A 13,775-nucleotide genomic window follows, 5' to 3' on the forward strand; every position below is an offset into this window, starting at 1 on the left:
CCTTGGGCTGGTGCTGGATCGTCGCTGGCGTTTCGACGAGCACTTCGACCATCTGGTCCCCCAGATTCACAGGGTAGCGGGTGCTTTGCACAAACTGCTGCCAAATCTTGGGGGACCAAGGGAGGAAGACCGCCGCCTCTACGCAGGCGTCGTGTGCTCTGTCGCGCTCTACGGTGCGCCCGTATGGTCTAATAGACTATCGGACTGCCGGCGCCTCGCGGCCAAATTGAATGCCGCGTAGCGTTTGATCGCGATCAGAGTCGCACGAGGATACCGGACGATATCGTATGAGGCGGCCACAGTCCTAGCGCGGTTTCCGCCCCTGGACATTCTGGCGGATATGACCGCAGAGATCTTTTTAAGATCCGCGGCCTCCTCCGTTAAATGATAAATGAAATAAGTGAAGGCTACATAGATATACATTTGGTTTTATTTTAAAGTGACCAATGTTTATTTTTTAAAATATTAAAAATAACTAAAACTACATACGCCCACGAACACGACAAAACTATGTACACATACGAAAGCTATGTTGCCCCGCCAGGCTCAACCTAGCCAAAGTAACAATACTATTACGCACACATACACATCAATTTTGGAAATGTGTTTAATATGACATTGTTTATCTTTGACATCCTACAATCTAACCGGATACGGACTCACGTGAGAAATCTCGCCGAGATGCGCGAGAAAAAAAGAAGGCATCTACACTCTCTAGCTATACTTTACCGTTCTCTTTTTTCGCCCGAGAAACCCTTTGAAGCGGGCAAAATATCGACACCATCGGAGATCAGGCGAGCGCAAGAAAGAAAAGGCATGAAAGTGATTACATTCGCGATTCTCGGGTGTTCTCGGGGGTTCTCGGCGTGAGTCTGTAGCCGGCGCATGGTTAATACCCATTCAAATGTGCAATCAATAATTAGTGAGTACTAGGTATTCCATAACTTCAAAAACTTGAAGGCCGGAGATTCGAATCAGGATTGTAAGTCGAATATTCCCGTCGCTAATAGACACGGCTTACCGACCGGCTCGCATGGTTTCCTCTTAGTCCCCACGGAGGCTTACTGGCGGTAGCCAGTAACAGTACGAAGTACTTTCTATCCATAATTATTGCTTCATAAACCATGATTACATAGAATGTTTTATTCATAAATCAAACTCTAATTAAAAATAAGGCCAAAAACGTGTTAGCCCTTGAGGACTAAGATGAAACGCTATCTTAACCTAATAACAAATATTTGTATTAGAAATATACATATAATACTGAGTATTTTGATCTAGATAAATTATTGAAAACTCAAGGGAAATCATTGGTTGTGGATTAGCGTGTATCTTTGAGGTTTAGTTATTATATAGAAAAGAGAACTCATATTATTTCATCCTACTCGTATCTATACAGACTATAAGACATACGTCTTAAATTGGTATTTTGAAGGTGGTAGAACCCTTTGCGGTTCGACTCTATACACCACCGCCACACCTATTTCTGCCTAATAACAGTAGTGTTAAGCTGCTGTGTTTTGCTTTGGAGGGTGTGGTAAGCGAGACATTTATCCGAGGCATTTTAACTTGGTTATCTTGGTTATCAAAAAATATTAGTTTTGAACTGAACTTGTCTGATAGTTTTGGTATTTCTGTCACATCTATTTACACACCTATTATTATTACACATCTATTTACACACCCCTAGATACCTTTTTTTGTACTTTTACGAATGACTACCTTGCTGTATAGCCCATAGATTCCCTTTTTTGTATTTTTAAGAAGGGCTACTTTTGTGTACTGGGCTTACCTAAGCGGATTATAAATGAAGACATTTACTTAACAACCAGGCTGTTTGTTTTGAAAAGTGTTAAATACTCTTTTTCAAAGGATTTTTAAATGAAGATTAAAACGTTGCAAGGTACATATGTACATGTATATTGGGTGTCCGTTATTTCCCAAATTGGATTTTATTCTGCGAACGCCCCTCAAATTTTTAGGTTATGACCTAAAAAAAAATATCTGACCCAAACCAGCCCTTAATATTCACATTAACCCGTGCCTGAATCATAATACATTTCCCATTTAAATAACATGGGATTTTTGCACTTTTTGCAGTTAATTTTTTTCCACCGAAACAAATGTAGCTAAAAATACTTTGACAGCTGTTTTTTATAGGAAATTTAACGCTCTTCAAAAAAGATCTGAATGCTTTTTGCGATAAAATTTACGGTTTAAAAGTTATTCAACGATAAAGTTGTATTCATAGTTAAATTCATCATGTTCCTATTTTTTATTTACTATCGCTTTTTGTTTGCAATAAAATTATAAAGTAACTCTAATAGGCCCTATGTAAACGTGATTCTACATAAATTTAAGTGTTTAAATAATTTTATTTTTTAAAATTTGTGAATTTAAGGCAATTAAACGAAAAATTAAAAGCAATCACGTTTTAAATTTATTCGTTTTATAATCTAACGCCATCTGTGAGTAACGTGAGAGAACTTCATATCCTTTGAGTCTATAACCTCTCGGTGAAATGTCTGTTTGATAAACTTTATTAGTGTTAACTCATTCAGCAAAAATATTAAATTAAATAAATAAATTTAAATATTAAATTTAAATATTAAATTAAATCTATATGCATTTAGCTTGATATAAATAAAAATTATGGTGGAAATTGAAAAAAAAACGATGAATTTAACTATGAATACAACTTTATCGTTGAATAACTTTTAAACCGTAAATTTTATCGCAAAAAGCATTCAGATCTTTTTTGAAGAGCGTTAAATTTCCTACAAAAAACAGCTGTCAAAGTATTTTTAGCTACATTTGTTTCGGTGGAAAAAAATTAACTGCAAAAAGTGCAAAAATCCCATGTTATTTAAATGGGAAATGTATTATGATTCAGGCACGGGTTAATGTGAATATTAAGGGCTGGTTTGGGTCAGATATTTTTTTTTAGGTCATAACCTAAAAATTTGAGGGGCGTTCGCAGAATAAAATCCAATTTGGGAAATAACGGACACCCTAAATTGTATATCTGTATGTATCATGTATCATGTATATCTAAATGTTATTTGTAAACATTTTATTTGGGCAGTTATTGACACGTTACCCTTAAGCAGAGATACATGGTCAGTAGGTAGGCCGAGATCGATTAGACCTAAACTGAGATCGATTTCGAAATTATGATATCAATATAATCCTTACTAATATTATAAATGCGAAAGAAAGAAAGAAAGAAATACTTTATTCAGGAATATTGCAACACACAGTACAATTACAAACAGACAAAATAAAAACACAAACTGCACGGTTATAAAACTAGTTAATAAATAAGACAATCAATTTAGAATAGATCCTTTAAAAAAACAAATAAGATTAAAAAGATACAATACACAACTGAACTTATTTATTGCACAATAAATGAGTTTATTATAACATGCTATGTGCTGCAACAAACGTGAATGGGGATAAACTCAGTGAATGCCATGAGCAGGTAGACTGCGTCTTGGCCCTGATTTTCAGTTAGCCCCGTGGCATGATGTCAATCGGAAAGTAACTTTGTCTGTCTGTCTCTTCTTCACGCCTAAACCACTGAACCGATTTTAATGAAATTCTGTACATATATAGTCTGAGATCCTAGAATGGACATAGGATAGTTTTTATCCCGGAATTCCCACGGGAACTTGGGATAGAGATCTGAGATTGATTAATCGGAGAATCGATCTTTTGAACCAAAAATTCGATTATTTTAATAGATCTCCGGTAATGGATAGATTCAGTAAATCGATCTTTCAACCCAGAAGATCGAATTTTTTTTTTCATAATTTACCTGCAGTTACTTTACTTATCCATGTTAGTCGATCATCTATCTATTTATATAAAAATGAATATTTGTATCTATATATATTTGATAGAATTGGAAACTATGCATTTGATGAAGTGACGATCTTTTAGTAAAGTTGTTGTCCAAGAGCCCAAGAGAGAGAAGGTTTGTGAGCTGGTAAGAACAATTTTCGACAGATGCAAATTTTCTGTTTTATATAGGTATTTCATATTATTTTTTTAAAACGCGGGCGAAGCTGCGGGCACCACTAGTCCTTTATAATAATTATCTATTTAACTCTATGGAACCAAGGGATATCCGCTATCACTGCTCGATAATGTAATTACGTAAGTTATACATATTACTTGTATATGTACTACCTATATATGTACATGATGATGATATATTACATAATGATAATTGTACAAAATATAATATAACATAACTAAAGTAAAATGTACCAACGTAATAAATTATAATGAGTATAAAAAAACACAAAATTAAAAATTTTGAAAAAATAACCATAACGGTTAAAATGTAATAAAAAGGATAAAATAATCTAACTGTAGCGCCTCCTGGTGTGTTGTTATCTTAACACCCACATAAAAATTTGAATCAATCAAATCAAAATACTAATAACTGAAACTGAAAATAATTATAACTAAAAATTGCATTAAAATCCGACCACCAAAAACGCATATACCGACTCCGTTCCGTCGCGGGTAATAAAAGTGTAATAATAACCATAAATATATTAACAAAATACGGCAAAAAATTAAGCAATGTTGAGCATAGTCGGAGAATTATTAGTGACCGCTCGTTTAAATCAATAGTCAAATCATCAGACAGATGTTATATCTTGTCTAAGATGCTTGGCTTGCAAACATCCAACCAGTATTGGCCACTAATCAGTTACTTTCTGTACTAATTAGTATTACGTCTTTTTTATATAATATAGGAGTAGCAAACGAGTATTCCATCTGATGGTAAGTGCCGCCCATGGATATCTTTAATCAACCCCAGATAAAATTAGATTCCTACCCAAGGTCGGCCACAAACGCGCCACTAGAAAGGTCTGTGGCCGCTACCCTCAAGGACTAAGTAATGCCTCGATTAAGTCCTTCCTTCAAACCAAAACACAACAGCGCTTATACTAAATACGACAACTTTAAAGAGTTTAACATTGGTATTATGCGGAAATGGGTTTGACAGTGATGCTGCTGGAGTAGAATCATAGAGTACTCTTTAATGCAATTTATTGTGGTCTCAATCCTTTGTGGGATAAAATCATACCCGGAATTGGGAATAACGGTTTCAGCCAAATATGTCGGTACCGTGACATGGATACAAGGATAATTAAGTGAAATGAATACCACGCATCCGTACCCTTTACGTGTATAACATTTCTGCAATAGTCGGCCTTTCGAGCATCTAAGGCATATGCATGATATCAAATAGTTCACTCAAGAGATTTCATGGGTTTCGATATTCTTGCGCGTAACCATAATTCCGTTTCTAAACTGTTCTGTAGACTTTTTACAGACTGTTTAAAAGTACCTCGTATGTAAACATCCGTCGTTTGGCTTATAGGGTGTGTCAAAGATATACATTTTATATACAATTATACATCACACAGGAATATATACATCGAAAAACATTACCCTCTGCAGTCGGATAAAACAACCGCCATTAATACTTATTAGTTCAAACCACATGAATTCGCTGCCGTTTCATTGAAACCTTTTGTTTGTTTACCTGTAATTGCAATATGGCTTTTCCATCAATTATTGGATTGATTTAATCCATTTCACAGTTTTAGGAAGTACAGAAATGTTAAAATTGAGTAATATCATTCCATATTAATTGATATTACATATAAATTAAAATATATTGTGTAAATTTCTTGTGTCACGGAAAACGTGGTAGAACCCTTTGTGTTCCGACTGCGGCAGCACCACCGGCACACCTTTGTGCCTGTTAATAACAATGTTAAACGCTGCTGTTTTCTGGTTTGAAGGTTGTGGTAAGGTAGATACTTTTCCGAGGCGCTTTAGCTTAGTCCTTAGGGATAAAGGCAAATCTCTGCATTTTTCTCAGAAAACCCATTCATTTGATATCATGGGGTCATAAAAATAATGGTGTGCCATCTTGGAGTGTTCGCCATGTTGCATTTACAATAACGTCATTAGGATAATGGAGCATTGTCCCTGTAGTTCCGGGACTAGAATAGGGCTACGGTATCCCCTGCCTGTCGCAGGAGGCGACTAAAAGGGGGCTTCCGGGGTTGCGGGCGGCAAGAGTGGGAGCTCGAACCGTCCAGCAAGCGACCCCGGGAAGGACAGCGGTATGTGTGGTCGCATACCGTCGTAAACACTACATGGTGTGGGAGGAGCGAAAACTGCTCCCCCAGGGTAGAGCCCGTTGGGCATCGCGCTTGGAGGGCTCCGGTTGTGTTCCGTTGGAGTTGGTATTCCGGTTGGTTGGTTGGTATCCCGGAGTTCTCCAACAAGCGTTGAGGACGGCCACCGGGGGGGTTTTAGTGCGGTAAAAATCTCACATAATCCGGCGTCGCTCCCACGTCGTCGGGTACCTTTTTGAAGGTTTCCCCGTCGAGAAAAAAAAAAGTTAGTAGTAGTAGTAGTAGTAGTTGGTTTAGTACATATTTCTGAAGTCAGCGCTCATATTAGACACGCTGTTTACATCGTTATCCTACGAAATATATTGAGCGCCGACTTCAGAAATATGTACTAAACCAACATTTATTTCAATTATTTTTTTCTTTGTAGTGACATAGAAGTTGGTTGTTAAATTTTTTTTTAGAAATTATGATATCTGTCAAGTGTCTTCCACCAGCATTGATACAAATTTGCGCCAGTTTTATCATATTTTCTACGACTTTCCTTAAGATTTCCGCCGGGAACCTTCGCATTCCAGTCGAATATTCTCCTTATAAGCTGCGATTGTCTGAGGCTTGTTGCTGGTGTTGAGTCATTACATCCATTTAAAGTCACTGTCTGGTGCGACGTTCATGCGGGAGGAGTAATTTACGTATTTTTTTGACGACGCCATCGGCAATACAGTGACTGTTACTGGCAAACGCTACAGGGTCATGATAAACATTTTTTTTCTACCAGAATTGGATGATCAATATAATCAATAACTGGACAACCTGTACATATCACCAGTGTTCGAAAATAATTATGTTCTAGGAAAAGAAATTGGCCGGCCACCAGTGGCAACTCATCAATAGATGGACCGTATATATCACATCATCATAAAATATTTATTACCCATCCGATTCATCTGTCACTTTTATTATATAAAAAAGATCAATGTTTAAATACACTTTTTATATTTTGGATATTGCGATTTGGATATTTCACTTTTAAAATTTATTTAAATACACTTTTAAAATTTTGGAACGGAACTAATTACGAGAACTGCTAAAATAATATTGTCCGCTTTTCACAAACGTGGGTCTTCCTGAATATTGTAGATTTTTTAGCGAAAAATTATATTAATTTTAATATTAATTTTTAAACCTATTAAGTCTCATAATTTAAAAAAAAAACAATTAAAGAACTTAAAATTACCTTAACGAATGTAAGTAAAGGAAGAAGTAGCGGTATTAGGCTTATGAAATAAAATAACACACAAAAAGTTAATTAAAAAAAATTAGCATACTTATTAAAAAATACAAAATGAAATACTTAAACAAAATATAAAATATATTTATTAACATAAATGTGGCGTTCGTTTTGAACAACTTATCAATACATTTATGTAAATAAACTCACGCGAATTAAATTGCATAATAATTGAACATTAAGAAATTTAAATGCAAGTAGCTCACTAGTTGCAGCTGCGTGCTGTGTGCGTAGCTCGCGCGCTGTACACCGCTCGGGCGAGTGCACCGCGATGCACGGACTGAGTGCACGAACAACTGCTTCGCGCGGTGAGTTGTTGCGGAGTGGCGCTTGACCACCTGTTGCCGAGCCAACTGCGCGAGGCCGAAACGGAGGCGGGCGCTCTCAGTACTATTCTGTAATACCAACACCAATTCAATCTCGCCTACAATTTCGATCGCTCCGATGTGATGAAATTACAAATATCATTCGTGTTTCAGAGGCAGGACTACGTTCGGGACGTTTATCCGTTCACAGAATTTTGTGTACCTCTTACAAGCAAGATTCGATTTTCAAATAGACAAAATAAGCTAATAATACCTAATACGTATATTTCATTTTTCGTTCCAGGAATGTATTAAAATATTATATTATAACGATCTTACAGAATATCCCTTCGGATTTTAAACGACTGTGTTTTAAATATCACATAATAGATATTCCATTTTTTTCTCTAAGCTTTCAATTCACAAAGGCATATATATGTATATAATAAAATAATGTTCTCTTCTATTTACTTACACCGTAAAATTATATTTATTTTCTTCACATATTTTGCACAAATGTAAGAAAAGTATATAAGTGTTAATTAGTACATATATATAAGAGGAATAGGTTTTAAAGGAAGTTCGTAAAAAAATGAAGAAGAAGTTAAGTACACAGATATGTAGACGTTTTAAAAAGAGTAAGGGTGGGTTGCATCCAAAATCGTTTTAAGTTTGCGTTAAAGTTAAATATTATACTTAACAATAAATTCGACGCGATTTAATGTAACCATTTTATGTGGTGCACTAATTTATTTGTCGTTAACAGATACGGATTATTACAAATTACATAACTGTAACATTTCGAAATCGAGCGGTTAATGTTAAGTGTTAGTTATGATTTAATTTCAACCTCAACTATAATGATGTAACTAATTATTTTTTGACCATTATAGGCTTTTGTAAATGTTAAAGTTGATGCAATTCACCCTAAATGTGTCTATCCGAGCAAAATATGCAATATAAATAAAATAATATTGCCTATTATATTACCTACATATAAAATAAACCCGTTATGTGTATAAATATTAATCTCACAATAGGTAACTAGCCAAAAAAATATAATCTTGGAATTCTTACTTGTCTAAAAATTAAATATCATATTTTACCTAAACAGTTGTTTTAAAATTTAATCACAAGTTATGTTATATTCCATATGTATTAAAGTTAAATTATATGTATATTAAACGTACCTGTCACAAGATTTATTGAATTGGATAGTACAAGAATTTCTACCTATTCCTAATTTGCAACGAATTGGAATTTTCACTTCCAGGAAACTGCATTGAAAGTTGAGGCAATTTGATAACTGTTTTCCGTTTTGAAGGAGCTATAAATTTTAGCCTCAACCGTTTAAAATGTTTGAATTGAACTTTAATCCTACAATCACATAAATTTGAGTATTGCGCCTCAAATATAAGTATTTATCAAAATGTTGCCTTTCCCGGTACCGACTTCCGCCTAGTTGTGGGATTGGATTGTTCATTATCATATACGCGTGTTGATAGATGTAATCCAAATTAATTGAAACGTATGTGAATAATGTATGTGCATACGTTTATATTCACAATGGCTCAATCAATTTTTCTTTACGATGGGACGCAATCGGGAGAGTTTCAAAGAATCTTGCCACGTCATCGACCACGGGCTATTAATAATCGATTGATAATTCAAATAAGGGGCCCGGTGTCACGCGTTATTCTATTACCACATGTCTTCCGCGGGGTACGCAAATTACGTTTTAATACCAACTTACCCCTGCGTCTAACCCGCTGCAACATGTCGCAAAATTTTCACTGTAATATTATTTTTATGTCTTAGTTTGAAAGGCTAAGTATGTCCAAAATACCTAATACAAGAAACGAAAAATAGAACAAACTTCAATATCATTACAAATTGAAAAATAAGTGAATAATTGAATGATACTGTTGATCTCTTTATTTACTTAGACGTGAAAGGTTTATTGGAGTGTCGATGATTTTATTAATGAAAGTTGTTTGAATTAAAAATTCATTGAATAACTTTCAATTTAAATGTTTTTATTCATCTACTTTTGGAACTCTACCATTGGACATAAGAGTCTCTCTAGGGAAGGATTTTTAGGTATAGTTACCGCGTTCGGCTGAATATGTTAGCGGTAGATAGATTTATCCATTTACTTTAGAGCTATTACCCATACATAAAATTAAAGATTTCATGCATCTCAAAACTTCGATCGGTAACTAGCTTTTGATTTACGTTTAAGAATTAATTTCAAGAATTGTGTTCAGGTTTATAATGAGGAAATGTTATGTAATGCATTACAGATTACATACGAGTATATCCAAATGTGTAGATAAACTATATATAAGTTATACATACATATATTGTATACATAATAAGGATTGTAGAAATCTGTTATACTGGCATAAACTTTTACAATGTCATGCATAACATGGAAACATTCTTTAATAAACGGGGTATAATTATAAAGTCTAGCTGAAATGTGTTAAAATGATTAATGCAATTTAACTTGATTAGTCGGTGATTTATTATAACACTAGTGAAAAATGGCGGTAACCGAACTAATGTCGTCATACTTTGTGAATATTTATATGATTCAATAGGTTTATCCTGTTTTTAGCGCTCAAACATTTTAATTTATGCATTCCTTAATCTTGTCACATAATCTACAAAATTCAAATCTAAAATTTGATTCAAAAAAGGCAGATCTTTCGCAAGATCGAACTAATGATAAGTTTATCTGTTCTTCAGTTTCCAACTGTTCGGTAAGCGGCTGAGAGCAGACGAACTAAAAGAGCGAACTAGTTCGTTTAGGAGCCGCGAACTAGATTGAGCGATCCCAGCTGCGAACTATTACGCCCAGGACTACTATTGACCAATACATAACTTACCGGACCGATCCTGTCATTATCTAGAAGCTCGAACGGCATATTACCGATATTGCCGCCGATAAAACTGAACTTTCATGTCTCATTGACAAATCAAAGTGCAAATTGGAGTGACGTGACTGACGTGAATGACGCAACGAACGAGTGGCGTGGTAAGGGGATGTTATGGACGCAAATAGGTTCAGTAATTACGTATCATACTTTATACCTTACTAGTTTTTGCCCGCGTCTTCGCCCGCGTTTAAAAGAAAATAATATAACATACTAACATACATAAAAATTGAAAATTCGTACCTTCAACTTTGCTTAAGATCATCACTTAATCAAATACATAGTTTACGATTCAATCCTCACTAATATCGATTAAAATAATCGATGTTTTGGGCCCAAAAGATCGATTCTCCGATTAATCGATCTTAGGTCGCCATCCCTAGTTCCTGTGGGATTTCCGGGATAAAAACTATCCTATGTCCTTTCTCGGGTCTCAGACTATCTTTGTACAAAATTTCATTAAAATCGGTTCAGTGGTTTAGGCGTGAAGAAAAGACAACCAGACAGACAGACAGACAGACAGAGTTACTTTCGGATTTATAATATTAGTAAGGATTGCAAATTGGTGATTGCTACTGAAATTTATCATGTTACCGGAAATTATAAGTAAATAATTACGTTATATTTTACAACAAGCCAACAATTGAAGTTGCACTTCATGTAAGGGTGGGTTGCACTTGACTTTGACAATAGCATAGGAATGCAACAATTCTGAGTTGCACCAAGTTATTTGTAATTAAAGTCATTCGTCACTGTAACCACGATTTTTACTCGATGTTGACAAATACGGAAGTTGTCAAAAACAATAACTTTAACCGTCCGAAATCGAATGCTTTCAGTTAAATGTTAGTTTTGACGTCATTTTAATTACAATTAGATGGCTGTTTAGGATTTTATAAGTAAGTACATATCAAAAACTATTTTTTTTTATAATATAAGAGTAGCAGACGAGCATGCAGTCCACCTGATGGTAAGTGGCTACTGCCGCCCATGGACATCTGTAATAAGCCCCAGATAGGATTAGATATTCCTACCTGAGGTCGGCCACAGATGCGCCGCTACCCCTGAGGACTAAGCTGGAATGCCTCGGAAAAGTATGTCTCCCTTACCACACCCTTCAAACCGGAACACAGCAGCACCTAACACTGCAGTTATTAGGTAGAAATAGGTGTGGCGGTGGTGCCGCCGGAGTCGAACCACAAAGGGTTCTACCACCTTCAATTATTATTTATTCATATGTCTAGGTATATACCTAGACATATGAATAAATTACGGGTCCAACCGTTTCGTAACAATAGTTTCCCATCCGTAAAAAATAGGTTGAATCGCCAGCTAGGAAAATAGGTATTTAAAATCGAATAACAGAATTTACGTTTTCGCCGAAATCTGTTCCGTAACTCCTCTTTGTATTTTTAGTTACCTATCACTTACATTTCTGAAATTCGCCATTCACTTTTCCTGGAAATGCGAATCTGTATATTAGGTATTTTCATTGTAACTGACTGAGGGAGTTTGACTCGAAGGCTTGAGTGATCGAATCTGAATTAAAGTACTTATCAAGCAAGTTCAAAATGAGAAGTTCTAAGCTGTAGCCTCTAGAGTTATACCAACGTTTAAGTTACCAGACGTTCTCGTTCTACAGTTGTGTAAGATTTGCACATAAACTACTAAGCTTTTCCAAGAGACAGTAGGTATTGGACAGTGGAAAATCACTCGTAAGGCCTTCCACAAGGTTTAATGAATTGACAAGATTTAATAAATTATTACTTAGTGTGCACAAGACATGAAAGTGCACATGAAATATAGCCACTAGCGGCCACTGAACCAAATTAAGGCCGCGCGTTGCTTAGCTTTGTCGATCGATCGCGATTTCTACGAATCGGTGGTTATGTGCGTTTCGCAAAAAATATCCCGATAAAATATTCATTGAAAGAAATAGTGGGTTTTGCCTTTTACGTTTTGTATTTACGAGTGTTCATGAAAACTGCGTCACGAAGTAATCGGCCTTCGCGGGGAGCCAGCACCTACCACTTACGTGCGCGCCGCGGCCAGTTGCGCGCTATCCCACGCCTTCCGCTGTCGCCCATTAGCATCAAATATGATCCCCACTAAGTGTTACTGTTGACAACACTTCTTGGGGAAAGTTAAAATAAAATGGTGGTTCTACGGAACAATAGCCGCAGTAGGTACAAGTAGACACATAATATGTAGCTACACGTTCAAAACATTAAATGAACTAAAATGAATAGAGTAGTATAAACTCCCACAAGCAGTCATTGCCCTACCTAATCCAAATTTGTTTGAATGGGTGCTAATAAAATGGCTTCGCCATAGGGAATGGTGGGTTGAGAGAAAAATATTTCTTGCTTATCAATTCAGTAACTCAGCAAAAACAACATAAGTTAGTGGATTGGTATACGTAGGTAAATTTGATATTTGATTTGACGACCCGCGTGGCGGAGCGGTCACCATGCCGGTCTGACGCGCAGAAGAGGGTCTCGGGTTTGATCTCCGGCCAAGACAGATTTCTTAATGATGAATTTAGATTTCTGGGTCTGGGTGTTTGTACAAGTATTTGTCTCTGTGTGTGTCCATAGCACCCACGATACAGGGAATCCTAGTGTGGGGCTGTGAGTGTAGAAAGCGTTTTTTTTTTTATATAATATGCAATTACTTTAATTTCCACATAAGATCTACAAAGTCAGGGCGAATGTACTTGAAAAGTGATGCTAATAGGTTATTTTTATATATCGGGAGCAAATAAGTAGGACATCCCTCTAGATATTATGTCATTAAACTCATTATTAGTTCCGATCAATAGATACGAGTACGTTTTCCACATACACGTTCCACACAGTATATCAAGTTGAACCATATATGTAAAAATGTGACGCGCACGAGAATCTCAAAATGTGTCTTTTCCTCGACTTTCAAAACGTCTGATAAAGCAATGGACAATTTTGCGAATAAAATACGTCTTATCCACATGATTTACGATATTCCGAGTTCTGAAACCGTTCAAGTATCAGCAAGCTTTATTTTGGAATTCTGTTTTAAGCTTAATTAAATC

This window comes from Epargyreus clarus, unplaced genomic scaffold (genome assembly GCF_041222505.1).
Source record: "Epargyreus clarus isolate Ecla_fem2 unplaced genomic scaffold, WU_Ecla_fem_2.2 ptg000007l, whole genome shotgun sequence".
NCBI lineage: Eukaryota > Metazoa > Arthropoda > Insecta > Lepidoptera > Hesperiidae > Epargyreus > Epargyreus clarus.